This window comes from Lates calcarifer, linkage group LG21, assembly GCF_001640805.2.
Source record: "Lates calcarifer isolate ASB-BC8 linkage group LG21, TLL_Latcal_v3, whole genome shotgun sequence".
Taxonomy (NCBI): Eukaryota; Metazoa; Chordata; class Actinopteri; family Centropomidae; genus Lates; species Lates calcarifer.
In genome coordinates, this window is record NC_066853.1 from 18,827,398 (window position 1) to 18,842,086 (window position 14,689).

The window sequence follows — 14,689 nt, forward strand, 5'->3', positions numbered from 1 at the left end:
TCGCTGTACATGCAAAACAAGGTGAACCCCAAAAACAAAAGCATACTTAACATAAAGTCTGTGTTTCAGTGCTACACGCTGGCAATGAAAATATGAAAATATTCTAAATGTCACATGCTGTCGATCAGAATAGATTTTCCAATTTGTAATTTTTATAGTTTTTTTTTTTTTTTTTTTCCCCACATTAAAGCACCAGAAAACAAAAGTAGCCTTGCAGATGATGATAATTTCCCCTGGGTATTACATCTCACTAACAGTGCAAGGAAAAAAAATCTTGATTAGTTCTCCTGTGATTTGTGTGGCACTCTGATATATCTCATTTACTTGATAAATATTACAAAACCATTCCCATAAAACTTTTGATTTCAGCAGTTCCATTTGACACATTTCATGTGCCCTTTTTTGCTGGTAGATGTTGATTGATTTCTCCAAATGAAATGTCAACATGTCATTGGATCAAACCAATTTCCCAATGTTCCTATTGTTGCCAGGAAAATTGGGAAGAAATTCACCTGACAAAAAGAATGTATTTTTTGTGCAGGGGTGAGGCAATACATCAAAATGCTGTGATTCTTTTGCCAGACAGAAAGCAAACACTGATGTTACTTTCAGCGTGCGCAGCATTTCATTTCGCCAAGGAATTTGTCAATTATCTCGATACACTCTCTGTCTGTGCATGCGGGGTTAGATTCATGGTCTTGACTATCATGAGCCAGAAATCTGTTGTTTTCTGTGAGGTACATAGCAATGAGCCATTTCCAACTGTGCTTAAGTTTTTCAGATTTAGCCCTAGGAAATGAAATGCACCCTGTATCGCTTTGAATGCATCTCATTTGAAATGATGAATACTTCAGGTGCTATAAACTATAATAAATCTAATAGTCTCATACAGCACTGTGGCGGGGAGGGGGAGGTGGTTACAGCAGCTAAATATGCTGCTCTTCCCCCAATCAATTAGATCTGTGAAATCCATTTCTCTTTGCATGTTTGCTCTTGTTTGCAATAATTACAACCTCCACCCCAAACAGGCACGATAAACACCCCCTGATTTAGAAGTGTTTGTTCAGATCGGAGGGACCTGCTGCTTGTCTTGCTGTTTATAAACCGTGGAAATCTACAGGGATTACACAGGCTCATCACCATCTGTGGCATTGCTCCAAAACAGGTCTGCACAGAGAAGAGCCCTATCAGGGCACTGAAAGGAGGAGACAAAGTCAGACTGACATATAATGGGCTGCTCTTACCTCATCTGCAGAACAATGCCATCACCATTAATTGGGATGTTAGTAGACACACACACACACACACATACACTGGTTGGACTGTTTTTAAGTCACAGCTATACATTTGTTAACAGCTCTTATGTGGAGCTTCACAGCTATTTTAAATTAAACTATTTCTTTAGCATCATCTCAAATACTGTAAAAGTTGTTGACTCCCCTGTTACACCAAAATGTGCTGTTTTTAAATGGATAAATAGAACCACTACAGGCTATTTGCATCCTGTCATATTTACAATATTTTCCTTATAAAGATAACATTTGATTTCTTGTGCAGTCATATATTCAGGATACAAAAACATTGTAAATGTCTCAAAAACCTGTAGTCTAATTCATCAAAACCAGTTGTTCTGTTGGAATAACTGTGCCTAACAGTTCACATACAGCTTCACATGGAACACATAAGCATAAGCATTCCCACATCACAGTTCTTCATTTCAAGCAGAAATAATCTCTAAGAGAAGCTTTTTGAAGGCCACAAAAAAACCCTGATTGACTTTTGATTGACAGCTGTCACAAATCAGACTCATTATGATCAATAAACAGTCAACACATCTGACAGTGACGGCTTTGGTTGCATTTAAAAACTGACAATAATAGAACATTTTGCAACAATGTTGCTCCACTCAGCTATAAGCCATCAGGGTATCAAAATCAACTTCCAGTTTCATTTTAGGCCCTAGAATTAGGTTAACTGCTAAACTCAGTTACAGGCAGGGGCATGTGTGCCCAGTCATTCAGAAATAAACAACCTGCATGTTAATGGAATGAAAATGTAACATTAAAAGCACCATAGATATGCCTCTGATTTTTGCTAACATGCCATGCAACAAGAAGCAGAGCCCTGCATACATAGTTCAGTGTGGAACTGTGTATTCCACACTGAACTATGTATGCAGTATCATAATAATTCAATTATCCTGCCATGCATGACTCTATAGTCACAACAGTTTCCCTGTTTACTGCACAGTGCATGCTGGGATAGGAATCTTAAAGGTATAGATGGATGGGAGACAGATCATTTGTATGTAAGTGCAGTTCTATTCTGACATGTCAGTGTCTCAGCGAAGTTTAAACATATTAAAAGAAAACTTCTGAAAAGAAAAAGTAGGATAAAAGTCATCCCAGCAAATGTGATATCTAATCAGTGAGTAGCTAATTTTTAAACACGCCTCAGGATTTAGTGTTTTATGTTGTGATTGTGCAGGAACATTGTGATATTTGTTCAAAGAAATGAAGTCTTGGTATGATATTTTTTAACTGCTAATACTTTTGCTTCATTTCACAGGTACTGACTGAATCAGAAACTCTTAGCACATTGTCAAGTCTTTATTCTTCTTTTAAAAAGGCCAGCACGATAAAGAGAGATATCATTATGATGTGTTTTGACCTTTGGTTTGAGTATTGTTTAACCAGAGCGTATTTATTAATCTGAATACAAAGCGGTTGTACGTGTTACTGCTTCACTTCACCCCTAAAATTATGCACCTACCCACTGTCACATTTTTTATTTTTAGCTGTGCCTCCGTGAATATATTCTCAGAGGTCTTTCTGGCACTTCCCTGGACTATTACTACTGAGGCATAAAAACCACAATAGGAACCAGCATACTTGTCTCCAGTACTTATTTTGCCTGCCCACTTTGTTTCTCTTATCAAAAAACAAAAAGTCAAAAATTTAAAGCCTTTTCATGGCTGTTTGAAAGTAGTTGGGCATTAAATTCCCCCACTTGTGACCTCATCAACCATTTTATTTTTTTAAAAAAAGGCTTTGCAAGCAAATCATTGGTCCAGAGGGAAAAGAGGGGATGACAACTAATTCACCTTCTACAAACCTGAACTTGAGACTTGTGTTGATAATCATATGTCTTTGTAATGGACCTCTTTGAGGGGAGCTGAGCAAATTTGAAATGGTAGGATGAGGCCACAGAAGGAGGTCTTTATAGTGTGTGAGCGTAAGATGAACTTAAATGGAAGGTTATTAAACTGTCTTTTATGGCATAACGAAAGACTTGTCATAATTCTAGAGTCCTGCTGAGAGAAACAGACCTCATAGTTAACCACTGTGCCAGTCATGGCACCGAGGGCTGACTATTATTTAATCAAATGTTGAAAGCATGAGATTCTCCTGACCAGAGCTTTTCTATTTCAGGAGCTTATTCTTTTGGGTATTTAGGCCCCATCTCAAAAGAGCTTTTGAAGTCAAGTGTACAGAATAGAAGGCTGACAACTTGAACTTGAAAACCTTATTTGGTGCTCTTTGTTTATCTACCATTCAGTCTTTCTGTGGAGCACTTTGCTGTCCAGCTTTAAATTCACTCGCCTCAAATAACCGCCGTCTAGACCCTAAAGTTTACAGAAATTATAGCTACTATATCTCCAAATTTCTATTTTTGTCTTTTTCAAAAGATACAAAGAGAGAACTTTTTGAGAAATACATCAACACTTCTTTTAAACTCCAATAATTTTCAAATGATACATAGCACTGAGACAAGCCTTCTTAAAGTAACAAATGACCTTCTTTTAACAGTGAATGTTGGAGAATGTTCGATCTTAATCCTTTTAGACCTCAGTGAGGCTTTTGATACTGTAGATCATGCAATTTTAATTGACTGCCCCAAGCTCTGGGTGGGTATCAGAGATACAGTGCTGTGCTGGCTCAGCTCCTACATTTCCCATAGAACCTTTTTCTGTCACTGTAGGCAGTTTATCATCCTCCTCACCAGACACAACCTGCGGGGTCCCGCAGGGTTCAATTTTAGGTCCTATCTTCTTTTCCTTGTATATGTTCCCACTTGGCCATAACATCCGTAAACATAATGTCTTTTTCAGCTGATATAACTAAAGGCTTACTTAATTGTCTCTCTCACTGTGTTTTTTAATGGCTTAACACATGAATCACAGATAAAAGCATCATGGGGTATATTGTTAGCTGCACAACTGGAAAAAAATATTCAGGATTGACATTTGACAGAAACCTGAATTCGGGACAAACAGACCGAAAGGGTAGGAAGAAAGTACATGCCATTAGCTGAAATAAGCTGTTGAAAAAAAAATTAGTTATCCCAGCTTTGAATGTGGCGCTCAATAATAACAACTCATCAGAGCATCATTTCACCACCTACCAACTCAACCCACTCAAGACTTTACTGATTACATTTAAAACATGACAAAAATGAGTATGAAGAGCACCTGTCAGTACAAGCTGAAATACCTCCAGATTACCCTGCAGTTCTGTGCATCATTCTGCCATATTAAACCGACTGAAAAGTTGGGAAGATTTTTGCTATCACAATCCTTGGCCTCTGAACAATCTGTGAGAAGACCAAGGCCTTGAAAAGATTCATCATTCATCACTACTTTTAACTTGCTGTTCAAAACACTCATTGTGTTTTAGTGAAATTTCCTTATTTAATGAGGACGAACAAATTCTTAAGTTCTGATAATGTCTAGGCTGTGGCCTCACTACCTGTGAGAGTATAAGGAATTTACTTTGTGGATCACGAGCACCCATTCAATCAATACTAATAACCATTGTTGGGAATATATTAGGTATTGAATTAATATGGGTAGACGGCAGCCCACCAATCAAGTCAAAGCAACAGACTAACAAAATTATTATCTCAATAAATATTAAAATCACAAAACTGCATAGCCAGTCTCCTCAGTATGTAATTTTAACAAGCAGCAGGTGACCCATCAGCATGGAAACAGTCTCAACATCAGCAATGACTAAAAGTGAGTGCAGCAGCAGTATAAAAACACAAAACAGGAGCTCAGCAGTTTAGATGTAATTATGATATGAAGAACAGTAAAGCAAGCTGTCACACAAACCTACGGGTTATGAGTGAACTATTTCCAGTGCTTTGCTGAATATGAAAGGTGTGGACAAAATTTGACAACCTATTGTGTGACAACAGCCTCGCTGAGTTTCCATCAAAACCATTATTAATCATGTGAAATGGGCTCTTTGTAAGACAACAGACATGATTATCTTGAAAGCTATTACCAGAAACCCAAGTTTACAGGGAGCTAATGGGAACATCTCAAAACAAGAAACAGGGAAGAAAGGCAACAGTTCACTCATGATACTCAACATTCAGTTTTCAGAACATGAAACAACAGCATGATAGCATCATAATGCAAGTATAAAATAAGATTCAGTTTCACAATCATCATCCATTACAAGACAGTGATCCACAGCTAACTAAAAGGCTACCAATGCAGAAACTGCATAAATTTATAGCAATAAGTACAAATTGGCAATTAGCAAACTTCATGACATTTAAACCATGAAACAACTGAGAGTGGCTCATGGCTTACTAATAACGCAACTTAACTGAGCCAATTCATTACCTCACAGAGCGCATGTTACTGTAAGCAGCACTTACTTTGTTAAAGTGTATCCTCAGACAGCAGGACACAGAGCTCTGTGCTACTGGCTGGAAGTTCACCTCTGTGGCTGACAGATGACAAATAGCCGTTGAAAAAAGGTGAAATCAGCAGTAAGGGGCTCCAAACAGGATCATTCTTCCAAAAAACAGTTCTGAAGTAACAGCAGACTGTCACAGGAAAGCTAGCTTTAAACAAACGCAACAGGAGCAGCAGCATCGGTAAAAGCAAACTGTTAGAAGCAAGCATTAGGAGAGCGTCACCAAACAGGCAGTTGTGCAGCAGCTTTTCAAATTACGTCCATAGCATTGAACGAGCGACGAAAAGTTTGAATGGTCCGCCATCTTGGAAAGGGTGCGTTGGATATAAATTAAAGCAATAAGAGTATGTCGCGTAAATTGTGTGCTGATGGAGACCAGGTGATAAGGCAGCAACACTTATCTCGTTAAAACCTCTATACAGCAGTTTTTACCATGAAATATAACGTTTCAAATTTCAAGTATAATCAAGAATTAAATTAAGATTTATTTGTTTGTTTGTTTGTTTATTGGTAAATATCTTGGGTTTCTTCTGCTTTCGTTGTCACTTTTATGCAACATCAGTGTATTACATCAGTATTTTTGCGACTATATTGTTTGGACAAAATAATGAACAATTAAACATTTTCACATTTTCTTCTTCTTTTGTGTTCTCTAAAATAAGTATGTGGGGTTCTGTGGTAGTTTTTATTTAAATCCTGCCGGGATCAAATCATATTTTTGTGGCTTGGAGTCTGTGCAAGTGTAATGTCTTTTTTTGATGCTGCTATTTGAGCCTCACAGTTCTCAGTTAAATTACAAAAAATAACAACTAAATTGATAAATATCATTTTATATCCATGGTTCACAGATAGGTGACTTAAACCTATACAATATGTGGCATTGAACAGGTTATAAATTATCATAGCAAATATTTTGTCTGTTTTGGTGGAGGGTTGATTAAAAAGAACAAAACAGCTTTCCATTGTTATATGAAAATATATCAGTAATTAAAGGAAATAATTATGTTATTATGAGTAAAAAGAGAATCAGCACAGATTAGAATGAGATCATTTGTAATGTGCATAAGAAATAAGGCTCATTTTCAGCATTCTTCACTAAAACTGATGGATACCTCCACAAAAAAGCTGAACAGCTTTTTTTCTTTTGGTAATTGCCTTTAATGATACATTCAAACCATGTTAATACCAACATCCTCTCCCACTGTGACAAGTGTCAGGTGAAATAAAATGTGAAAATGTTAAGGTCTTTTAATGGAAGTAATATTTTCTGAGTTGGAAACAGTAGGCCCTGACAGCAGGTTATGGGGTAGCTTATATATTAATGGACATGTTCAGTCAAATTATAGGCACTCTACTGAACGCAATTGAATTCAGATCTTCAAGGCATTCATGCATCCATTGGGGCTAATGGAGGACATTATGTGCCTCTTAAGTTAATTATTTTAATGCAAATGTTCACTGCTACAAATTGATCACTGTTTAGTGCTTTAAGTTAAGACTTCTAAAAGGAACTTAAAAAGGGAACAGCTTAATGTGAAAGTTTTACTTTATTATCACTTAATACTATCACACATAATCACAGTTAATATTCAAATAGTATGATTAGAGGGCTAGAAATTGTACCATACTACCTCTGTAGCACATGGATTGTAACATGAATATTCTTTATATATATATATATATATATATATATATATATATGTATGTATGTATATATATATATATATATTGCACATGTGTTCATTGTTTTAAAGCCTCTCTCATCAACCAAATGGACACTCAACATTTATGATCCAACACACTATTGTTTGGGGTTTAAGATCTCAGTATTGACTTATGTTGATTCCAGTACTGAGCAGAAAAATATCCCCTTCTCCCTTTTAGTGTTTCAGGAAATTGACTGGTACTCAGCCCTTTTGATTTGCAGTATAATCAGGCAAGTCTTAGACATAGTGAGTTTGTGATTGTCAAGAGACCAAAGCTAAGAATGAAATGATATTCTCATGCAAGCTAGCAATGACCACAACACATACTGAGTTAGTAATCAGGCTGTGTGTTTTCTTTAATACTGAGAGGCAAGTGTTATTATTTTTTCTCTAACCTTATTTGACAATCATCTCCTTGTTTCTGTTAAAGAAGCCTTGACTTCCCGTCACTGAGGACCAGCTGAGATTCTGCCTCTTCGCCCTCTTTTCTTTGACGTCGTCCCTTGAGCCCCTGCTGCTTGATGTAAACCATTTGGCCTGTTATATTGTGAGGTCAGGTGTTAACAATTCACTCCTTCTAAAGGGGCTGACTCGTCTGAAATTCATAAATGAGTTTTGCCAAAAACCCTGAGTTTGGCGTTACAGGCTCTGCTTACTTCCTCATGTCCCCAACCCACATCAGGAACTGTGATGTCAAGGAAACCACAGTCAATCATATATTTTAAACTTTGTTGCATTCACTACTCATATCCACAATATTCTTCCATATTATTCAGAGAGAGTACACAGTCAGTCTTTGCACATAACAGCCATGAGAGAGCTGATATGACATATCATTTGGAAAAATCTCGACTGCATAAAGAGATTCATGCACCTGGTGGTGGGCTCAGTCAGCACATGCTTTGTGTTCAGCCTCACACATACACACCGATATCGCTGCTCCCGTCTTGTCTAATGTCTCTCATTAAAGATCTCTCTCTCTCTCCTTGTGTCAGTCTCTTGGTCCTCTCTGAGATCCCAGCTCCTCCATCCTTGAAATTGAAGGCTGGAGTGAATCTTATCGCCTCTCATTAGCTTCATTCCCATTCTCTCTGGCTCCCTTTATTGCTCGATGTTAACCTTCTCACTTTGGTGGCATTCATGGAGAAGCGGTGTCCTTCTTTCAGAGGAATTATATGAGTTGCAATATTTCACCACACTGAACCCTGACATCTAATTTGATCCCCAACAGATGGAGGTTGTCTGTATTGTGTCTGGATCCTAGTTCTGTTCCTAATTTAATTTCTTTTAATTATCATACATTTCCATTTTGTGTTCAGGAAGCCTGTGACAATAGGAGTACATGAGCACTTTAATTCATATAGCTCCATTTTAGAGGGATTGGTGCCAAGGAAAACGTATTGTGACGTGCATATTTTTAGGTGTTCCTGGCTTGTAAATCACAAAACTGTCTGAACCTAATTGTCTGATGAGGAATTAGAGGTAATACTCAGTTCCACAGATTTTGAAATCAGCAGCAATTTGAGACAGAGAAAATGTATACTAATTATGTTGTTGGATGAATGCAGTTCCAAAACCATTGCCTTATGCTTGTGTTTTAGAGTGATTGATGTATTTTGCATTGATGCAAATAAATTGGCCTCTTTTTTTTCTCCAATTCACAAACAGAAGAGCTGACTGTGCTCCTGTCTGACAGCTGGAGACAGGAGATGTCTGTTGTTTTGAAAACCTGCTCCTCTGAAAATATCTTCCCTCCATAGACTGCTGTGACGTAGTGTCCACACACGCTCAAACAGTTGTTCCCCATCCAAAAATACATCATCTTAATCTTAATCAAGTGCGGCACACAGAGTTAGGGTTACAATTCTCAGAGATAGCCCTGGTGCCAGGGGACTGGCTGCAAATATGGATTAAAAGGACAGGCTGAGGTCCCTAATGTTCATCTATATTAAGACAGAATTGATCTATCCTCCTTGCCATGCCATTTTGGCCATGACATCTGGAAATGTGTTTTTTGCTCCGCAACTGATGGTTCTCAGTTATATTTTGTACTTTTTTTCTTTGTGCATTCTGTTAAGATATTTTTTGATTTCTTAAAAATATTGCAAAAAACATCAAGAATTTAAAATATAACTTTTAGTGATCTCACTTATAAATAATTTGGAATTTGTTTCTTTTTATTTTCTTTGCTCATTTACTTTCCTTTTATTGTTTCATTGCATGACCCTCAGAAACATTGCACATGATTTAGCATTTCATTTCCACATCAAACCGTCAGCTTCCCAGTTACAATGATATTTTGAGGGGCAGTTTTTCCTTACTTATATGTAAATAACATCTTTGGATTACAAATGAATCTCTCTTGCTGACTTTTTGAAACAAAGATATTGAACAAAGGTGTTATGGCAGCCCTCCCCCGTGTGTGTGTGTGTGTGTGTGTGTGTGTGTGTGTTTGTTTGTTTGTTTGTTTGTTTGTTTTGCTTCCCTGCAGGGGCGCGACCGGTTGTGCTCTTCGCACCTGATTCTCATCAACTCATCACCGTCTGTTATATACCCCAGTTCTCCTGCTACAAGCCGCCAGATCATCACAGTTCTCCACGTGGTAACATCCGGCCTAACCTACTGAGTTAATCTCAGAGTAGTAGTAGTTTTTCCCAGGTGCAAGTATTTACTGTTGTTTGCATCCTGGCCTACCCGGACTTGCTCCCCCCTCGTCACCCGGGCCCGGTTCTCATCCCCTCATCCAACTTTATTAATAAGCCTTGGGATCCCTTGACTCCCTACTCCATCTGTGCCTGTGTCCCGAGTCTGCTTTCTGGGGTTCAGCCTAGCTTTAGCCTGACCATGACAAAAGGCGCGCAGCAACTTTCTCATGCCACAAGTTCAACATTTCCTCGAAACTCTGTTGTGCTGCTCTGCCTCAAAGACATGTAGAATTGTGTCCTTAATATTCTATGTAATCACTGACTTTTGTCATGTGTTGTGTAGAAAATGATTTAAGACAAATAAAACCAGGGCAAATAGGAAAAAAAACAGTAACTATTATATCTATATTACCTTTTCTGTTGCTGTCAGCTGCTGCCCACAAGCTTCCTACACAAATTCATTGCCAAGCTTTTTTTCCAATTAACTTTTATTCATCCAGGGTTTCTGCTGAATAAACACATCCTGCTTCACATTCATATACTTGCATGCAGTCTTATGTTGGAGATCCCAAAGCCACTATTGAAACAAAGAAGTTTACACCCTCTGGAATTCAGGTTCTTACTGGTTAATTTTTGCTGAGCTTATGCATTTATTTTTTGTTTAAATTTATCACCTCCTGAACTGCCCTTGTTCCACAGGTGAGGCATGCTATCCTTTTTTCAATACAAAGTCAGCTTGAAGTCTGACATATCATTTTGTCAGTTTTACCAAGTATAAAGCTACCAGGACCACAAGGACAGATGTATAGTGATTGTCACTCAAAATATTCTTACTGAACAGTTCAAGGTTGTAAGGAATATTGTTTCACTATTTATACACACAAGAACAGCAGAAAATGTAAGAAATAAAACTGTAATAGAGTCAGTTTACATATAACATGATTTATTCCAACTCTTTCTTGTGTCCTTTCTCAGTGGAAGTCCATGTATGTCATTGTAAATCACTGAAAATCAAAGTTAGGATTTGCAAGGACAGGCTGCTGCTGAGATGTACACCACTTTGTTTTTCATTATTTTTATGCGTCAACCTCTGTATTCTGTCTCTGTCTGTTTATATGGTACTTTTGTTTCTTATAAAAAACACTTTAGAGTTATAGTTTTAGCATTCACTGACTTCACTGCTCAATCTTCTATTTCCCAGCAGCTATCATTTTTGCCTTGGGTGTGTCTTATGGAGGTTGAACATGCACAGAGAAGTAATTCTCTCAGCTTGGATGCTTTATCATGCTTTGATGAATAATTACAGGTATTGAAAGACTAATTGTATTTTTTCATTTCAGGAGGTATCAACGTAGCATGCCTGTGTACTCACATCAATTAAGCTGAATAGGAAACTTGTTTGTGCTGGCTTCTATTAAGGTCACGCAGAACTGGCATTTCGATTGTGTTTTGCATCTCTGATGGTCTTTCAGACTAAAATGGGATTCTGTGTGGGATATACAGTTCAGTTCCACATCCAGGGAGTCCTCAAAACTTAGAAACTTTGGAGCTTCGTCTCCAGTCGTCATGTGAATTCTTGTGAATGAATAAATTAAAGGCACCCAGGGTTATAACTGTGTTGTCTTGGGAAAAAAGAACAAGCGCTTCTTGGGGTGAAATTTGGGTAAATAGGCTGGGAGAAATGCTAAAAATCTGTGATGCTATAACAGACTGTAATTTTTTTTTTAATGCTTGCATAATGTATTGATGGAAAAAAAAGTGTGTATATATATATATATATTATATATATATATATATATATATATATATATATATATATATGCCTTTTTCATTTAGATTCTGTCTTTATCAAGGGTACAGGAGTCACAAGCAAGCTTACAAACCTGCAAGCTATCTTTAACTGAGCATGTTGAGGTGGTGGACAAATACATAATCTAACTGTAAGGCAAGATCAGGCAAGTGTCAACTGCAACAATGAAATACAACTACAACAGTAACAGTCAAGGAGACCCACAGCAACACCAGCATAAATTCTCATACAAATTGGGGTTACATTCAGCTACATGCCATGTAGCATTATTTATTCTTCATACAGTCAATACAATATGTAATATCCCTGTTATAAGTTACAGCCAGATGGGTGTATGTCTTTATCATTAGTGATGTGTTATTTAGCCCTGTACTGACTTTGTGCAACACAAATGACAAGACAAAATGTGGTGTGGTAGACTGTGTGTATGTGTATAACCTTTCTGTCTTTCCTGGTATTTCAGTGTGGAAATAGTTTAGTCCCCAGAGAGTGTAACTTTTTGGGACAGACTGATAACCAGTGGGATGACACATATTATCCCGTGGTGGCACTAATAGCAGGTGAAACAGGGGCAGACAAACTGTTCTGTGATCACAGACAGGTTGTTGGAAATAACAAGTTTTCTCTGTGACTTCTGCAGGCAAAATAAATATCTCTTTTTGCATTTGTGGATTTTTACAACATGTAAATCATGTCCATTAGAGCTGAGAACATGAGGGCGGGGTTGCTGTTGCTTGTTTTACCTTACTGCATACAGCTAAAAATCAGTCAGCTCCTTACCTCAGTTTGTCAAGTGAACATCCCTCAGCTTAAATCTAATATTTTTGCCTGTATTTGTCATTGGGTTCTGTGTCCACCCATATATCCCTGTAAACATTTGTTTTTTAGCTGTGAATTGCAGAGAAAGAATATTTATTGCTGCAACCTTCTGGGGTGGACAGTGACACACTTGTTCCATCTATTACCAACAGATGGCTCTTTGGAATGACACTCACTTTCTGACCTTTAGTTTGGACAGTTTTATTTTGTGACAAGGACAACACTTGCAGGAGTCACACTATTTCTTCAGTTAACGTGCATATTTATCAGCCTTTTCTGAGACGGATTTAATGCAAATTACATCAAGGTTATCCTTCTCGAGTCCATTAAGTTAGTTCTGCCACTTCTGTGAAGCAGTTTGTGGTAAAAGTTATTGAGGCCACAGACAATAGGATCAAAACAGTGTGAGAGTTGTATTTTAGAAAGATAGGCAGATTAAAAGGAGAGAAGGCGGTGCAGTCAAAGTGGATGAGAAAACACACATTTCCAGCATTACAATGAAGCGAATCAACTCACTGTCTTAATAGACAACCCCCTCACCCAACACTACTCGTGCACAAGTGCTCACGCTGCTGTGTGCCAGCGTGTTTGTTTCATTGCTTGAGGCAGCTCCATGCAGTTTCATGACAGCAGGCCTTGACATTAAACAAACTTTGCCCAAATTAAACTTTGCCCAAATCAATGGAGTCTTGTTTCATGACATGTGTTCCTGGTAATGCACTGTGCCAAAGAACTGACTGTCAACATTAAATCAGGCATATGTGCTCATATTATGTTCAAGTTTCCTGTAAAAGTTGTTTATGTTTAAGTATCATATCTAATAGGTTTCAACTGCGAATCAATTTCACTTTTACAAAACTTTCTCAGTCAGTTTTGTTCAAAGCCACTTGTTTAATTTTCAACTTGTGCTGAATAAAATGTCACTAATAAATGACTCTCCTAAAAATAATGACAGCCACTCATTATTGTAACTCAGCTCAACGAGACTAAAGGTCTAAAGCCCCAGTAGTGGCCCCGAGAGGCTGCACTGTTCATTACACCTCACACAGTGAAAGAGTTGGACAGAACAAACAACAAAATGAGGATTTTTATTTTTAGAACCTTAGCAGTGGATGGGCTTAAAGTGCCCTGAGGGAAGCACAAGATGAACAGTGAAGGGGGTCATTCAAATCAAAGGGGTTCATGCTTTTAGGGAGCATGAAGTTGCACTCAGTTTAATTGTAATCTGCCCAATGGATTGTGAGAAGTCTCATGTGTGAAGCTGACATTTTGGCTGGAAGGTGATAGACTCACGGTGTGCTGGAAATGAGGAGAATGAATGTGGTCTGCAAATTCCACAAAAAATAAATCACTTTAATATATTTTTTAAATGGAAATTGTAGCCTGATGGCGGCATCAGACAAAATAAAAAAAAAAAGTCTGGGGATTCATGGAAACGTCTGCATTCGTCATTAATGAAGTGAACAGCATAATTCACAGAATTTCAGCCAGTGATTCTGAGGATAGCTTGTCAGAATCTTGACTTGACAAAGTTCACGGAGGCACCAAAATGATTGAGGAGCCATGCTCTGAGCACCATGAATGTCTGTACCACAACTTATGGTAAAGTGGTCGGTAGCTGTTAGTAGGTTACATATTGCTGTGGACTCTGAAGTTTGACCTGATGGTGGTGCAAGAATAAAGGTCATAGGGGTCACCAAAATCCATAGGGACCCTGCTTTAAGAGTCATGAACATTCATGCAAAATGCAGCTGTAGTCTGTGAGATATGTTGCTGTGGACTAAATTGTTGAACATAAGGACGGACTGGTAATTGAGCATCTTTGGCCAAAATATACCATAGCCACACTATTAGATACACAGCAAAACACCCTGCAATGCTCTATCATAATATAATGTTACTAATGCGTTTCAAAGACATGTTTCTACGTGTATTACACAGTGAGTTTACACTAGGTGAGTCAGACAGAGTTATTGCAACAGCCTACAAAACATCTGC